Below are 18,665 nucleotides of genomic sequence, written 5' to 3'. Positions count from 1 at the left end.
TAAGGCTCGGTCTCGAAGTTAGTAATAATAAGAAAGTGTACAAAGTCAAACAGGATTTTTATTTGAGGGAATATATTCTGGAGACATGCGAAAGGCGTGCAAAAGAGACCGATCCGGACAAGAGGAACCACAATCAAAATCATAATGAACGGTCTTTGGTCTGTCACTATTAAAATCATATTGAATTATTCTACCCGAACGTGTCACCACCGGTGAAGCCTGATCTCCTCAGGAATGCTGCCAAACCACACGTACAAGTGTTGGAAAAATGGGGTAACGACAGGACATTGTAAACCATTGCAAAAGAGTCTGTTATGGCTGAATCCTCGATTATATCGGTTTCAGTATACTAGACATGGCGAAGGTATTTAGTATCGGTTCTATACGACGTTCTTCGAAAGCAGTAATGGACACGAGTTCAGCTCCTGTCTACGACACTGACAGCTTGATCTTTTACTGGGTGACTGATAACCTCAATCGGAAATGAAGGGTTTTGCGCTCAAACCTACATGGATTGAGTAATTTACCCCAAACTCACGAATGGTATGATGAGCACGTAAGGGGGAAAACTCGGGTTAGTGAGGTTGAACGGGGTGAAATCATGAGGGAATCATCGGCGTTTTAAACCTAAAGTTTCATTCGTATCTGACTGGAAACTCGTCGAGTAACACCTTGAAAGGGTACAAAGTTGCGGCAAGACCATTCCACATGACAGTATCGAGCTGTAATCGAAAAGAATGAGATTAATTATACTCGTGTGCACAATTGCAAAGAGTAGAGGCACGATGTGTCATACGAAGCCAGCGGAAAGGTATCTCTCTGTCCTTTAGAGGACAAGAGATATATGTGGACACTCATAAATCGTTGGCGTTATGGACATCAGGGACATGAGGGTGGGGAGGGTCAGCGGAGGAGGAGGAGGAGGAGGAGCTAGGGAGGGTTCGTGGTGGCTCCGGTATAGTAGCGCAATCTCTCCAATTTTAAATATTCCGCTCTAGCCACCTCGAGAATTCCTTACTCCTCCTATGCCTCCGACATACATCCACAAAAGCATTTCCCACGGTGTGAAAGGATGTTTCAAAACGTCGAAGAGAGAATAGTAAAATATACAAGGTAATTCCTGTCTCTCCTGCGACGTCTTTGACTTATCGACGGGAAATGGTTCACCCTCTCCTCCAGTTAAAAGGGTAGTATCACACTTGAACGGGTGTCATAGTTCATAGATTTACTATACCTTTACTTACTATTCATATATTAATATATTTATATTGCTATATAATGAATTTTTATTTAAATCATATACACAGTTAGTTTTTATATATTTTGAATTATCTATTGTATTTTTATTATACTTCGCCAGTCTTACTTGTACATTCTATTTTTAATTGTAGGAAAACCCTGTTGTATGTATGTCATTATAGAAATTAACAAATATATTGCCGTCCAACTTCCATTCACCTATTAATTATTAAGGTGTATATAAAAAGGAGCGCGTTAAAGTACACACCTATTAGTCTTAAACGCGCTAACATCATGGCCGCAAAGGTCCTTCCCGGGCAGATTGTTAGACCGTTTCGCTATCCCGTCGTATTATCATCGCGGGGTTATTAACAGTGGCAATGTCCGTCTATGTCAAAAAATCATTGAACTCTATGAAAAACGCGTTCCAATACATTTTATATTGCGGGTATCGAACACCCCTCGAACGCATCCTCAATAGGTCCAAATTTAAAAGTATCCAAAAGAAATTTAAATCCCTTTGATTACGCTGAAAAGGGGGAGACGGAGGTTAATAAGGTCTATTATTATACTCGATGATGCTCCTCGAGGCCAGTGATAAATAAATCTTGTGACTAACGCCTTCACAGCAGGACGTCACTCATCTATTTCAGTATATTCAAACGAACAATATGTTTCATCGGGAAAGTTAGAGAAGTATAGCTTGAATTGATCAATTATTATCTATATGAAAATCGTGATTTAGTCAAATGAAAACTTAGCGTCGGCAGTTATTTGGCCGTCAAAAAGATTCAGCTTTTTCGGAAATATATAAAAAGGCACTATCAAATAACGCTATGGTGATTTGTTATAGACTTCGCTCGTAAACACATGAAGTGTACAAGCTCCGAACTAATATTCGGGTTGAAACGGCATATCAAAAAGCCTTACAATATAGGAAAAGAAACGATAAAACTGACTAAAAACTTTGTACGGAGATGCAACGGGGTAGTGGGTAGTTTCAGCGGGGTGGATTCTTATTCAGAGTAGCGAAAAAATCTGAATAGCCAAATTACTCGTGAAAATGTTAAAGAATTCTAACGTGGACAAAAGTCTTACAAACTGGCATAAAGTCCATCGAAAAAAAATTCCCCAGAAGAAAAATATGTCACTAAACCGAGAAGTAAATAGCGAGCGCCACCGATTTAGCTGAATATGTCCAAAATTAAATCAGTATAATAATGGAGTTTAAAATATTTGAGTCTATTGACGTGTTTTCCAAGATATCTACAAATGTTCCCTTGAAAAAGAAGGATGGTGTTATACTATGCGTTCGCGCTTTGAAAGAAGGTTATCGACTTAACCGAATTTTTGGGAATTTCACGCTTGTAATAGCGATGAGGGTAGGGGACACTACTATAACCAAACACGTCAGAGAATAATTAGATAGAAAATATAAAATTTATAGCGTTTATTCGAGCGAAATAAAATCCTCTATAGCTGAAAGAGTCATAAGGACTATTAAAGGGGTAGTATATATAGATACTCACACCTAAGATATACTTAAAATACATTAAGTATTGCGCGACATTGTTCAGAGTTATAAATCATACCCCCATAGAAGTTGGGTCGCACCCCGCAAGAGGTTCACGCATCTTAAACGGATAGAGTGAAATCTGAACGTAATTCTCCGAGTATGTATTAAAGGCGTTTCGTTAATCCTCCCGCATTGCCTCTTGAATGTTGGAGACGTTGTAACCGTCTTGCGATGAGCGTCGTCGCAAACGCAATTTTTAGGAGGGGATATACATCAAAATACTCTGGAAATTTTAAATCCAAAAGTGGATACAAGGCAAAATCCGGTCGTATTACTTCTTGGAAATTTAGAGGGTGAAGAAAATAAAGGGCGTATTTTATCGTGAAGAAATTAATTCGCCCAAATATCCAGAAACGTATGATATAACTATTATTGGAAGGAGGAGGAAAGATAATAAAACTCAATATTACGTCATTGAAAGGTTATCCGAGTCATTTCCAATTCCGGGGTTGATGATCTCAAATGTACGGATATGAAACGTAAGCAACCTTTAATAGTAAAATAAAAACTTTATTTTATTCTACTCTGGTTATCACCCAGTGAACGAAGTTAAAGTTATTTACAATCTTAAACGGTGTTTTGGTGTCTACATCTCTCGGCAATTTAGAAATTTTCTTTGTGGTAATTAAATCAAGATAAGAAGTTTATTACAACACTTAAGAAATTGAGACGAGAAATTCATCTTGGTCCTGAAACAAACGTCCATAGCTAGAAGAAAAACAATACTGAAAATCGTAAAGGGGAGGGAATATTCTATCGGTTTTATTTACTATTGCGCGGAGGGGGGGGTTTTGCGTAGGGAGTTTTTTTAATTGAAAATGACGGACGTTTTACGTTATCCCTGCCATTACCTATGAGAGGTTAATGAATAGAAAAGAGGTTTGTGATGGTGATATTAATAACCTAGAGGGTAATGCAAGTTGGATGACGGCAGCTGTTAGTAGTAGCGGACACGTCTCCTTAATATCCAAAAAACCACCTATGCCGGCTATATCGACTCAACAGGACTCCTCCTCCTCCTCCTCCCCCTCCTATAGAAAATGTAGGTGCAGTGACTGGAGGGGAGGAGGTAGTAAACGCCCCCCATTACATTGAAAAACAATTAAAGGGGACAGACTCGCAAAAAGAGCAATCCCGATTAAACACAAGGGGTATTATTCAAGATTTTTAAAGACCCCCCCCAAAAGTCATACGTTACGGCTTTGTAAGAACTTACAAGATTTAACACGGTTGAATGGACATGAAGAAGGAGATTTAATCATCCCGCTCGCAGAGGTTATAATATTTAGATATAAGCTCGAGAATTTCAAGGGAATAAAAATACCACGTTGATAATATTCGAATTATCGCTACTTCATTGAAATGGCGGGGTGTAAAGATTGGCTGTAAGGATATAGCCATTAAAAAACAAATCGAAAGTGGCGAAATATGGGGGGGGAAAAAGGGAGGAGGCGGAGGAAGAGGAGGGAGGGAGGAGGGGTGGGAAGGTTGGGGTGGGACATGCGAAAAACAAGATGGCGAGGTTTCTTACTATCGTGGGTGGCTTATAACATTTTAGGAATAATGAACGGAGCTGTTTAGTCACGTGATAGATTTTGATAAAACTGAGCATGCGTGGATGACTTGAAGGATTGGCACATCATACGTGAACTCTCGCCATGGCTCAATAACCTCCCGTACAAGTTAGTGAAAAAAACTTGTTAGCTAAATTTAAAAGCTTGAGGTGTTAGATGAAACGTCGTCGTTGCGATACACGGCGGAAAAAGGCTGGAGGAATAGTTTGTGGTATATACTTAAAGGGCTGTGATGTGAAGAAAGGTTAGAAAAAATATATAGTAGCCGTTAGTATGTTTCGTTGAAAGTTATTGTTTTGAAAAAAGGAATGCGCATATTATCGCGTTTCGTGTGGGTCAGTTTTTTTCTAAGTATGTATTGGTATGGAATATTAATTTCATTCCCCTGTATTTAGGATGGTTATAAATATAAAATAACAATCCGTACGATAATTTGATTTTTCAACCTCTTCAAACTCGGTCATAATAAATAAACAAAATTGAAATGTATACCTTTGTCCTTGTGTTCGCAACTAGATTATGACTCAAATTCTATGTAAAAATAAACAATTTCACGTTGGGGTGAAGTCAGCGGGGCAAATATGGCGATAAGTCTCGTGTCTTCATATGTGTGTGTGTGTGTGTGCGTGATTCATCAAATCAGATAGCTTGACTTGATATGGTTATTGGGGGAGATATCACATGTGGATGAAGGCAGTAGCCAAATATCTTTATCATGATACTCTGAATCTCTAAGCAGCTGTGTATATATATATAAAAACAAAAATGTAACGGCTGAGAGAGAAGAGAGAGAGGGAGAGGGAGGGAGGGAGGGAGAGAGGTATCTTCGCATGTGCATATACAAATGTAGAGATTTTATAGGCAGGAGGATGATGAGAGTAAACGTCCCGGTATTGAAAAACAATTAAGGGGACATGAGTCGCAAAAGACAGTGAACTGAGTCTATTGGGTCGGGGTGTGGTCAAGTTTTATTCCCGTAGAGTTACGTGACATCACAGTGTAGGAAAAGTGGATTCAATTTGGGCGTGGGGGTGAAATGTTGGTTTTATTCCCGGAGAGTTACGTGACGTCACAGGGGTAGAAAGGTGAGTCAATTTGGGGTCAGGGGTTGAAAGACAATGGTTTTATCAGAGAGTTTATGTGACGTCACAGGGGTTGAATAGTGGAGTCAATTGGGGTGAGGGGTTGAAATGTTGGTTTTTATTCCCGGAGGAGTTACGTGACGTAACAGGGGAGGGAAAGGTGGAGTCAATTTGAGGGGATGAGGGCTGGAAAATGGTCGGTTTATTCAGGAGAGTTACGTGACGTCACAGGGGTAGGAAAGGTGGATCGGGGATTGGGTTAAGGGAGGCCACGCCCCCAATATGAGCTCAAGTAGTAATGAGCTGTTAGACAAATGGAGTCAATTATGTTTGGGTCAGGGGTGGCCACGCCACCCCAGAATAGTGGAGGGTGAAAGGATGTTTTATCCTATTAGTTAGTGACGTCACAGGGTAGAAAGTGGAGGTCGATTTGGGGTAGGGGAGCCACGCCCCCAATATGAAGCCCAGTACGTAAATGAGCTTGTAAGACAAATGGAGTCAATTTTGGGGTCAGGGGGGCCACGCCCACCCAGAATAGTGGAGGTTTGAAAAGGATGGTTTTATTCCCTTATATTATGTGACGTCACAGGGGGGTAGAAAGTGGAGTCGATTTGGGGTTAGGGGAGGCCACGCCCCCTAATATGAGCTCATGTACGTACATGAGCTTGTAAGACACAATGGAGTCAATTATGAGCTCATGTACGTACATGAAATTATCATACATATGAGTCAATTAGAGCTCATGTACGTACATGAGCTTATAATACAAATGGAGGTCAAATTTTGGGGTTCAGGCAACGCGTTGGTGTTGTTGGCAACGCCCTCCACCAGAATAGTGGAGTCTATATGGGGTAAGCGGTTGGCAACACCCCACAGACAAGTGGAGTCTATAGGGTCTGGGTGGCACGCCCCCTTTGGGGGTTTTGGGGTTGCCCCGCCCCTTTTTAGGTCCATCACCTACGTACATGAGCCAATAGGAGGGGGGAGGGGGCTAGCCACGCCCCTTGGGGGGGTGGGGGGCGGGGGGAGGGGGCTAGAAAAGTGGGCAGTCTATAGGGGTCTTATCCTCTACTACTAAATATTAAGGTAATGAGTTACAAAGATGAATACCAATGCTCTGGGGCCGTATAATCATAATTTCCTTTATTGATTACTGACAAGCTCAAATTCTAGTTGGCTGCTCGCTTTATCTTATTGTATGCCTGCTACTTACTTCAATTTTATTAGGATTTACTGTTCTTTCCACGCAATACTTAATTCTCGTTTGCTCTATTCATTTCCAATTTAATAATTATTCTTCATGAGAAAAGTTTGGGAAAAAACGATAATAAATATAACAACAAAAAAACCCCACCAACAACACCAATATATTTATAAGTATCATTATATTAACATTGTTTATCATTATTATTAATATAATTATCATTACTATTATTATGCTTTACAGCTTTTATTTCTTCGGAAAAGCCCTGACAAATCAATTACTGCTGAAAAAATGTGAATTTTCCTTTAATTACCTCTCTATACTCTGTTTTTTTCCATCTGTCCACCAGCCTGTGTTGTTTGCGTATGGTAACACGGATGCCCGGGCTTAGATAGTTACGCGATGTGTAGTTTTAGGTAAATAAAAGATATCTGGGTGTACATTTGCAACTGAAAAAGTGTTTAATAATTACTGTGTGCGAATTACACCGTTATATTCGAAATAGGATATTGTTATATTGTTGAATGTAAGCTGAATGTAACTATCAAGAGCCCGGGACGCAGTGTTACCATACGCAAACACCACAGGCGGGTGGACAGATGGAAAAAAACAGAGTATAGTCATTCCATTAACTGAGTAAATTCCAATGAAATATGTATCACAACAACAGAATAAAAAGGTATTTTTTGATTTTCTCTTTTAGTCCGCACTATCAAGAGAATATAGCTTTAAGTGTCAGTATTGTCGTATGTGAACTTACCTACGTATTTCCTTATTCAATATGAAAGTCAACCTCTTCTATAAAGGCTTGCTGAGAACCGGAAGGCAATATTCTTTTTTTCTCTCTCTCTCTCTCCAAGTTAAAAGTCGTATGGAGATCTTTTATTTATATGTACATACGTACATACATACATACATTCATGTATCTATATAATATATATATATCTATATAATATATATATATATATATATATATATATATATATATATATATATATATATATATATATAATCAGAGGAAGACGGACGAAAACCCCACATCACTAGGTTGTCTTTTTTATTATTTTGCCGACGTTTCGTAATTATTTACAGAATTACATCTGGGCTGCACATAAGAAAAGATAAAAACATAAAAAAGTTAAAAGTATAGTCTAAAAGTTCATTTAAAATACATTAGAGTAAAAATAAAATAGATAAAAATAAAAACACAACCAACCTAGAGGTGAGACAGCAAGGAAACTAAATGGAAGGAAACCACCACAGTACGAAATTATGCTAAATACAATTGACTCGCAGATGTATGGGTGTTCAACGATGGTACGAGTTGGTTTTATAAACAACGACTCAAGGATTGTTAACTCTTATGGTTTGGTAGTATGACCGATTACACTGAAAATCTTTGTTGTCAATATAGGTTTTGCATTGTTTTGCATGATTCCTGATATGGAGTGCTCTGGGTTTGAAATTCTGCTCCCTGTGCGGAAACTGATTCACCCCGATGTGAATCGATGCGCACCTTATAGTCGACTGGTGGATCCCACGTAAATCCCTGAAATACATTTAGGGCAAGTATATTATAAATGACACCAGAAGACATAAAGACACAACTGATATTTTATCTTAAACAAGGAGCCTATATTAAGAGGATTTTTAGGAATTAATTTGACTGATATGGCTGGAAAATGGTCATGAATAATTTCTGTGAATCTTTTTTTGAAAGGTTAGGTCATGGATATATGGAAAGGTTGCATAGAAACTCATTTTTGGCACAGTTGGAGCGTCAGGTTTTCTAGAGAAATGTCTATAGTAGTTTATTCAATTTGCATATACTAACCTAGGTGGGAAACAGTTACCTTTAAAGAAATTAACTGTGCCAAAAATGAGTTTCTATGCAACCTTTCCATATATCCATGACCTAACCTTTCAAAAAAGATTCACGCAAATTATTCATGACCATTTTCCAGCCATATCAGTCAAATTAATTCCTAAAAATCCTCTTAATATAGGCTCCTTGTTTAAGATAAAAGATCAGTTGTGTCCTTATATGTCTTCTGGTGTCATTTATAAATATACTTGCCCTAAATGTATTTCAGGGATTTACGTGGGATCCACCAGTCGACTACTTATTAAGGTGCGCATCGATTCACATCGGGAATCAGTTTCCACACAGGGAGCAGAATTTCAAACCCAGAGCACTCCAATATCAGGAATCATGCAAAACAATGCAAAACCTATATTGACAACAATGATTTCAGTGTAATCGGTCATACTACCAAACCACAAGAGTTAACAATCCTTGAGTCGTTGCTTATAAAACAACTCGTCGCCATCGTTGAACACCCATACATCTGCGAGTCAATTGTATTTAGCATAATTTCGTACTGTGGTGGTTTCCTTCCATTTAGTTCCTGCTGTCTCACCTCTAGGTTGGTTGTGTTTTTATTTTATCTATTTTATTTTACTCTAATGTATTTAAATGAACTTTTAGACTATACTTTTAACTTTTTATGTTTTTATCTTTTCTTATGTGCAGCCCAGAAGATGTAATTCTGTAAATAATTACGAAACGTCGGCAAAATAATAAAAAAGACAACCTAGTGATGTGTGGTTTGTCCGTCGTTCCTCTGATTATGTCGCCTGGAGTAGTTCCCTGTGCCCTGTATCACTATATATATATATATATATATATATATATATATATATATATATATATATATATATAGTATATATATACACACACGGCATAAAAACACCCTGTGAAAACCGTGAACGAGACATTTATTTGGTAAATTTCTTATCCAAGTTAGCACTGGGAGCAGAGAAAAGCACAGGTATATTAACTGTAATGAAGAAAGCCCAGCTGGGCCGGCGTAACACAGGAAGCCACTCTGCCTGAGAAGAGAGCAAACGGTCCAATATAAAAAGCGACTCTTGCGTGCTTTCTGATTGTTTTATTTAAAGCAAGTCACGAAGCGCGAGCAGATCGAAGAGGCGTTGAACCTGGAATTATAACATGGGGCTAAATTCAAACGCCGAGTCTTCCTGCGGTTATTCACTAACGAATAAAATTCCGTTTTAATGAACGGTTAATAGCCATGCTGATCACAACCTCATCCCAAAAATCAATGCTTAAACACCATGGAAGAAGAACCTACATGAAATTATATAGCACACTTCTGTTTAGGCCAGATGTTGGGCGTCAACAAATATAGTTTGAATTGGAACCCTATGGAAGCTTATACACTTCGAATTAACCCTCGCGAAAATGGATGGAAACTGTTGAGAGAGAGAGAGAGAAAGAGAGAGAGGGAGAGATGCAAGTTGGGAAAATTTCATTCTCTATAATATAATGGACATGAAGATTAGAAGCTATTTAAAAAGAAAATTCTCTGATTTAAGAGCCATATTCTAGTGTATGACTAAACACACTCGTATCTGAATGAATGCTCACCACGGTTAACTTCCAGGCGTATCATACTAGAGTTTTTATCATGATCTCGATTTATAGTCAAGATCCTCTGGTTTTATATCCTTAAGTAATTAAGGATAATAAACCAGAGAGCTTGACTATAAATCGAGATCATGATAGAAGCTTTAAACACAGACTTTCCCTCCAGCGGATTTCAATGTTGAGAAGCTCACGTTAGGATACAAGTTGCGTCATATTTATGCTTTCCCGGATAAAAAAATCAACTCCTACTGAGGCCTCCACCATAACTCTCACTTCGGTTGAGCACAAGCTTCACGTCTTCACCTTGATTATCAATTTAATAATTCTATCTCATCTATCTGACTGTGTGCATTGTGCTGTATCCACCTTGTATATCACATGCATATCGCCCTGAGCAGAAATAAATATATCATTAAAATAATCGGGCGTCAGTGAATCTTGTTAACGGATCCAGTGCGACTGATAGTTGGTAATGATGAAAGTAGACAACGCCAAAAGCATCGTGTAACTTACATAACTGAACATACCATTCAACCAATGAAAAAAGAAGAAAAAAAAAGAAAAAAAACAGGAAACGTTAGTATTATCAGGCAACGAATGCGCATGAAGAAGTTGAAAACTGAGCGAGATGAAAAATGTACGACAAAATTACCTTTTGGACGGTCAGTGGTAGGTCACAGACCTCTCCGTCTAGGGAGAGGGAATGAAGGGTCACAAGCAGCCAGCTCTCCCTCTCCCTCCCTCCCTCCCTCCCTTTCTTCGGAGATCAATGACTGAACGAGACCGTAACAAAGACCTTTCTGTAGACAGCAACGGAAACATGATGGCATTACAAGAGAATATGAAGAAGTTCGTCCGACAGAGCTCTCGAAAAATGTTCATTTTACACGAGCTTGGAAATCCCATTTGGTTAAGCTAAAAGAAAATCTATTCATTAGCTTGTAAAGGTTTTAGGGCAAAATAGTCTCTCGTTCATAACTGATCTTTTATGCCTTTTACTTTTAACAAATTACACAGTTTGTCATATCGCAGTTCAATCATTCTTTCAGTTTAATAAACATTTGAAGATAATGTATTCCAAAAGTTTGAGTTCGAACAAAACGCTGAAACTGGGCAAACAGTATGCAAAACGAAAAGAACCTCGATAATGAAAAACTCTCTCCGAGTTCAAACACCTGCATGGAAAACATTTGTAAAGGGCACTGACTTCGGTTACTAATGAGTGTACAGTTCCTCCTTATTCCTACCAGGTCTGAATATTTTTTTCCATTTTTCCAAACGTTTGCATGTTTTTTTTTTTTTTTTGTACTGTCATCCAAGCAAAAATAACGTAAATTTCCAGGAAAATGTATGAGTCCTCTTAAGGAGTGCAAAACTACAGGGGGAACTGGGAAGGAATTACATCCTGTTTCTTTTTTACACTATGGTCCATCTGTACGTGCACACACACGCACTCACGCACAAACCCACACATACATACATACATACATACATACTACATACACATACATACATATATAACAAATATTATACGTCAATATATGCCAATACATACTATATATATATATATACTATATATATATATATATATATATATATATATAATATCATACATAGACGAGACACAATGTCGCCTCAACTGCACAACTACCGCGTACGTAAATTATTTCTGAATTTAACCGAGGCACAGCTAAATGAAACAGAAGCTTTCTAGAATGTTGCGATAGGTTTAGGAGTCGCAGTTTAATTTTTGGTGCCGTTGTTATAGATTAAATCTAAAGGGTTTCATTTAAATGCTGTGATCACCATTATCCATTTTCACTTTTTACACTCATTCAAGATAAATAATATTCAACCCTAACCGTTAATTTTTTTTAATATATACATACATAATTCATACATACATACATACATACACACACACATACATATATGTATAAGTATATATATAGTATATATATATATATATATATATATATATATATATATATATATATATATATATACATATATATATAAGTACATGTACCCACCCACACACATATATATATACATGCTATATATATCTGAGGGGAATAACCGTTAACTATAAATACAATGGTGCGCAAGGGACAGGTCAGCTCCAATACATAACGTAACTGAATAAGTCGGATGTGTTTCCAGTCGCTAAAACCTGCTCAGTCGGTTCAAATCTTCCCACGGAAAACGGACACGTCAGAATGTTATGTATCTTGAACATGATATACGTTAAAATCTATAGTGGTCTTCATGGCATGTAAGTGTTCAAGTCTAATCGTGACTAGTCTCCATTAGGTATCCACTGATTGCCAAGAAAACCAACGGGAAGGTTAACCACTCTTGATTTGCCAATATTCATGAGATGGGGAATAGTGCGTCCGTTAACACTATTGATTTTAGTAAAGTTTTGATTATGCGTGTAATTATTTTAAGCTTTAAAAGGGAGAAAGCTCTTCAGTTGACTTATAACTAAAAAATAAAATTTTCGTGAATAAAAATTGGAAAAAGATGGAGGAAAATTAGTTCTTCGTGAGTGAGAAATTTGTCATTGTGAAACGATCTTACCATGGAGATTAGGAAAGGTTTTGCATACATGAAGTAATCAGTACAGAACTCTATAGCTATATTAAGCTAACTTACGTTATCAAAGGCTCTTGTCTTACATAAGCACACTATACGCTACCTTGCAAAAGATGGGATTTCCTTGATAAAGATGGTAAGTTGAGTGACATGACAGAAGGAGACCATCATAATGATTGTAATCACTGTGCATTTGTTACGAGGCAAAGGCAACAGGTACTATATTCTGATGTTATCGTGGGAAAGAAGACAGGATCACTCACAGAACATAGGCTTACAGCGAGACAATGGGGTTACCGAGAAAGAGAAAATAACCTTGACCCCTGGGTTTAGATTTATCATAGATGGAATATCGTCACAGAGAGAGAGAGAGAGAGAGAGAGAGAGAGAGAGAGAGAGAGAGAGAGAGAGAGAGAGGATACCAGCAGCATGCGTATTAACCTTCCCTGTAAAATTTATATAAGGTATTAAAGAGCAAATTCCTTCTCGATAGACAAGTTGCTTCAGAATCATATCTGGCTTGATATTAACTTCTTAGTAATAAATATCTCATTATAGCAGAATAATAAGAGAGGCATTTCCAGGTGATATTTGTTTCAGATTTTTCTCATCAAAGATATATCAAATCTGTGGTACAGAGTACATAAAAAAAGTTCTGGCAGATCTTTTCTGAGAGGAATTGCTACATAAGATACGACGCAAACTGTGAGGAGGCTCGTTACGAAAAGAAAAATAAAGGTATATAACTACAAACAGTAGTTATTTCTAAGGCTTGAATTTTAAGGGGTTATTACAACGAATTAGCAAAATTCTCGACTTTACGAACCCGGCAATTTGTTTAAAATTTCAGTCACTGAAGGAATTTAGTAAAAAAAAAAAATCAAGTATGTACGTCTCACCTCCCGTTTTAGGACATTTAAGCACAATTTCTTATAAAAGACAAATATCGGTACAGATTGGAGGAGAAAAATGGTCTATGATTAAGCCCATATACAACATTGCTTTACGTAGGTGATGAGTAGAAAAAAATTGAATGAAATTATTCAGCTCGACGGCAAATTTATGAATATTAGTGTACATAAACAGGTGCAATAAAAATCCAACACACATACGCACCAGCACGCTCATACATACATGGATATATATATATATATATATATATATATATATATATATATATATATAATATATATATTTTATACACATACATATATACAGGGTGTCCCAAAAAAATGTATACGCATTTTACATAATTGTAAACTTGGTGTTTATTATAATTTTATTAATTCAAAAATGTAAAAAATATTTACAAGTATCATTTTATTTTTTTTTTTTCACTGCCCGTTCTCAAACTGACGTCCATTTTTATCCAAACACTGCTGACAACTCGAAGCAATGGAATCGCACACACCATGAAACAATTCCCTTGGTATTTGGGCGCATTCATGTTCAATGGCTTCTCTCAATTCAGTGACTGTTGCAGGTTTCATAGCGTAGACCTTGTCTTTTAGGTATCCCCATAAGAAAAAATCTAGTGGTGTGAGGTCTGGTGAACAGGGAGGATTTTCAACGAAACCCCTTCGTCCAGTCAACCTGTTTGGTAAGATCTCATCAAGGAAGGATCTAACATCTTGATGGTAATGTTGGGGTGCCTACATGATGAAGGCAATATAGTCAAAATGCACTGAAAAAATAAAATGATACTTGTAAATATTTTTATATTTTTGAAATAATAAAATTATAATAAACTCCAAGTTTACAATTTTTAAAATGTGTATACATTTTTTTTGGAACACCCTGTGTGTGTATATATATATATATATATATATATATATATATATATATATATATATATATATATACACTCACATTACGTGTGCTTGTCTGTCTTACAAGAATAGGAGTTCTATGTTACTTTAACCAGACTGCCAACGCTGTTAATACAGTGTGGTGTTCGATTTATCGCCCAACCCGTGAGAATGTGTTGGAATAATATTTTTACAAGGAGTTTTTATTATATCCTTTATGCTTTCTATCATATTTTACTTGGAAATCGTCATCGAGTTATTTGTTAATGTTTCTTTGATTAGAAAGTTGCAGCATATATTTTCCATTTACATTGCAAATTCTATACTGCAAATTAACTTAACAATACAAAGACAGTTGAATATATTCTTTGTCAAATTTCAGAATACACTTTAAAGTATCCAAATTAAAGTACAATGGTAAACTAATTATGATAATTGGCAATTGAGTACTGCTTTTCTAAACTGGATGACGAGCAACTCTTCTTACAATACAGATAAAAAATTAAAACCACATGTACATTTTACTTGGACATATTAATAATATTAGAAACTGTGTTTCATTCCCTAAACTGCTAACTATTTTACCACAGTAACTATTGAACATAACCAATATTCAATAATGATGGTATCGTTCTAACTACAAGTGCCTAACAAAAAGATTCCTTGCTTTTATATAAAAAAAAAGTCCTCACGGTCTACGTGCAGTATAAACATTGTTTTCTGAACATATGTATAACTGTTCCTTATTTAAAGTTATTGCTGCATCAGCATTATTGATTCAATAGAGTAACTTGTCTATTTTTCTTATCAAAGTCTTCTAATGGTTGCTTAAACTGTCAAGCAACAGGCGGAAAGGGGTTGTCAAAATCTGTGAATTTGTCATAATCTTGTTTATTATACATATACAGCTTCTCTCTCTCTCTCTCTCTCTCCCTTGCTGACGCGTTTCGCCCTACTCCTCTGGGCAAGAGAGAGAGAGAGAGAGAGAGAGAGAGAGAGAGAGAGAGAGAGAGAGACTGTAGATGAATAATAAACAAGATTATGACAAATTCACAGATTTTGACAACCCCTTTCGGCAGGTTGATTGCCAGTTTAAGCAACCATGAGAAGACTGTGATAAGAAAAATAGAGAAGTTACTCTATAGAATCAACAGTGTTCAATAACTTTCAATAAGACTTGTTTAAAAGAGGGTCTATTACCCAAGTATAACTGCTCCTGTTATTTACAGTAGCATATAGACAGAAACAGATTAACTGTTATAAAAAATAATTTACATCCGACGGTTTTCAGCAGGAAATGTTATATTGGTAAAGTTAACATAAACTCATTTGATAGTCACAAAGTCGTGCTTCTATCAAACACTTTTCTATTAGTTGCCATTAAACATCAGATAAATATTCTTTTGACATATTCCATCACTGTTAGTTTCCAGAAAGGCCATTTCAATATGGCGGTTCGTCCAGCAAAATATTATATAAAGGAGCAACGAGAGTGTCCGAATACACACACACACAAAATATATATATATATATATATATATATATATATATCTATATATATATATATATATATATATAAACATAAGCATAATATCTGGATGGTCTAAGGAGCTTTCTATTGTTATATGTAAACCAAGCATCGGTTCGAATCCTACCGTGGACGAATGAAAATAACATACTTTTATTTAATGAGCTCTTAAACACAACGTTTTTAATATATTTTTGTCTTAACATACGGGAAGCTTAAATATAGTTTTCGTGAAATGAAGTCACCCTAGGCCAGTAAGTAACTCTTAATGCGTCCCCCCTCCCCCCTGTCAATGTCATACAGTGTAATCTGATAAGTCATTACGAGCAGTAGGAAAATGTGGAAATCTTTAAAAAAATCCCTCTTATAAAAAAAAAAATAATGCCTTTTTTGCGACAATTCCTTTCATCCAAAAGAATTATTTTGTTTATCTTTGTAACAATTTTGCGTTACTTGGGTCAAGCTTCAATTTCTCTCTCTTAAATATAAATATATATATATATATATATAATATATATATATATATATATATATATATATATATATATATATATATTATAACGAATTCCACTAATTCTTAAGAGCTTTCATAACTCCGAGATGGAACCAGAGTCTTTTCATTTGATAATTTCCACAATAGATGGTTATACAGTGGAATAAAATAATCAGCAAGGCTTAACAAATCTATTTTCACCACTTTAAATATACACAAAAGCCATTACCACCAGATCAGAATAAATGTGTATTGCCACCACCACTGGATAATGAACTCAACCAAAATAAGCCGTAAAAGCTCCGACGTAAGTTTTTCCAAGGATGAAAAACAGAATTGAAACTGAAGTAAATGCACCGTTACCAAGAGATGGCGTTAGAAGTTAAGTAATTTCACTATTACCAACAGATGGCGTTAGGAGTTTGTAATTTACATAAACCTTTAAAGTAAATGAAATTAATTGGTTTCTGACATATTCCTCCCCTTTTGAGAGTGAAATTACGTGAAAAGTAAACATACAAAGCATAAATCTCAGAACTGAACAAGGAATTATAAAACTGAGTTCAAAGATAAGTACATATAAACATACATAACTGAACAAGGAATTATAAAACCGAGTTCAAAGATAACTACATATAAGCATACATAAAACTTTGATGACAACATAAGTAGTAAAGAGAACAAACAAATCCAGTTTATTTTGAAGCTGAAGACTCTTGAATGACTGATGTAGCTGGAAGTGGAGGTAGGCGTGACAGTGCATCTGCAACATTATTGTTCGATCGCGGAATCTTTCGATCTTCAATATTGTTCGGCCACCTTAGTAGCTTTTGGTTGTTGAACTTTGCTCGATGCAGGAAACTGAGAGGCATGTGATCTGAGTAAACTACTACTTTCTCAAGGTCTTCCAAGTAGGGACGAAAGTGCAGCACCGAATCTAAAATGCTATATAGTTCTTTCTCCTAAGTTGCCCATCGGAGCTGTGCGCCTTTGAAGAACCCTGAATGGTAAGCAATCGGTAACAGCCGCTCCAGCAGAGGCAGTGAGATTGTAATCTCACTGAACAATTCCTGTAATAACACTCCTCCAAAGCCAATGTTACTTGCATCAACCTGAAGGAAAAAAGGTTTCATGAAGTCAGGAGCTTGCAGATGTGGCTGAGAGATCATAAATAGTTTTAATTGCTCAAAGGCCCGCTCATGTTTCTCAGTCCATTGAAAAGGCACTTTAGTCGAAGTAAGAGCAAAAAGTGGGGCCGTGATAACAGAAAAATTTGGGCAAAACCTTGAATAATAAGAAACCATGCCCAAGAATGTTTTACGCTCTTTTCTATTCCCTGGCACTGGATATTCTTTAATGGCACTAATGTTTACATCCTTTGGAATTATAGTGCCGCTGCCAATAACATGACCAAGATACATCACCTGACCTTTTCCAAAAGAGCTCTTATCAAGATTGATTGTCAAGTTGGCCTCCTTCACTCTCGAAAAGTAAAGCTAGTATTTGTAGATGTTCTTCCAAGATACACATTCACCTTTGGAAGACCCCTGATGACCTCTTGCATGGTTCTCTGAAAGGTTGCTGGTGCATTTGAAAGGCTAAATGGTAAAACAAGACATTCAAAAAGACCAAAAGGTGTGATAAAAGCTTAAGTTTCTTTAGCCCTTTCAGTTAACCTAATCTGATAGTAACCTTTCAATAAGTCTATCTGGGTCAAATATTTTGCATTGCTAACAGTCTATTATATCTGAAATTCTGGGCAAAGGATAAGCATCTTTTACAGTCTTTAAATTGAGTTTCCTGTAGTCAGTACACAAACGATAAGTATTGTTAGGTTTCTTTACCAGAATACATGGAGAGGCCCAAGGAGATGTACTTGGCTTTGTTAAGTTATGTTCTAGTAAGTACTCCACCTCTTGCTTCAAGATTATGAGATACCCGGTAAAAAGATTGTCGTATTGGTTTAGTATTAGGCTCCAATACACAGGTGCAACTTCCAGGCTTATCAGAACAAATTGAAGCGTACTGCTTAATGAGCACAACCAAATCCTCCTGCATAGGTGATTGACATTCTAGGAACTGCGGAAGGGATCTCAAAATTTCAGAATTCTC

The sequence above is a fragment of the Macrobrachium nipponense genome, chromosome 35 (assembly GCF_015104395.2).
Source record: "Macrobrachium nipponense isolate FS-2020 chromosome 35, ASM1510439v2, whole genome shotgun sequence".
NCBI classification, from domain to species: domain Eukaryota; kingdom Metazoa; phylum Arthropoda; class Malacostraca; order Decapoda; family Palaemonidae; genus Macrobrachium; species Macrobrachium nipponense.
Note: the sequence above shows the minus strand (reverse complement) of the source record.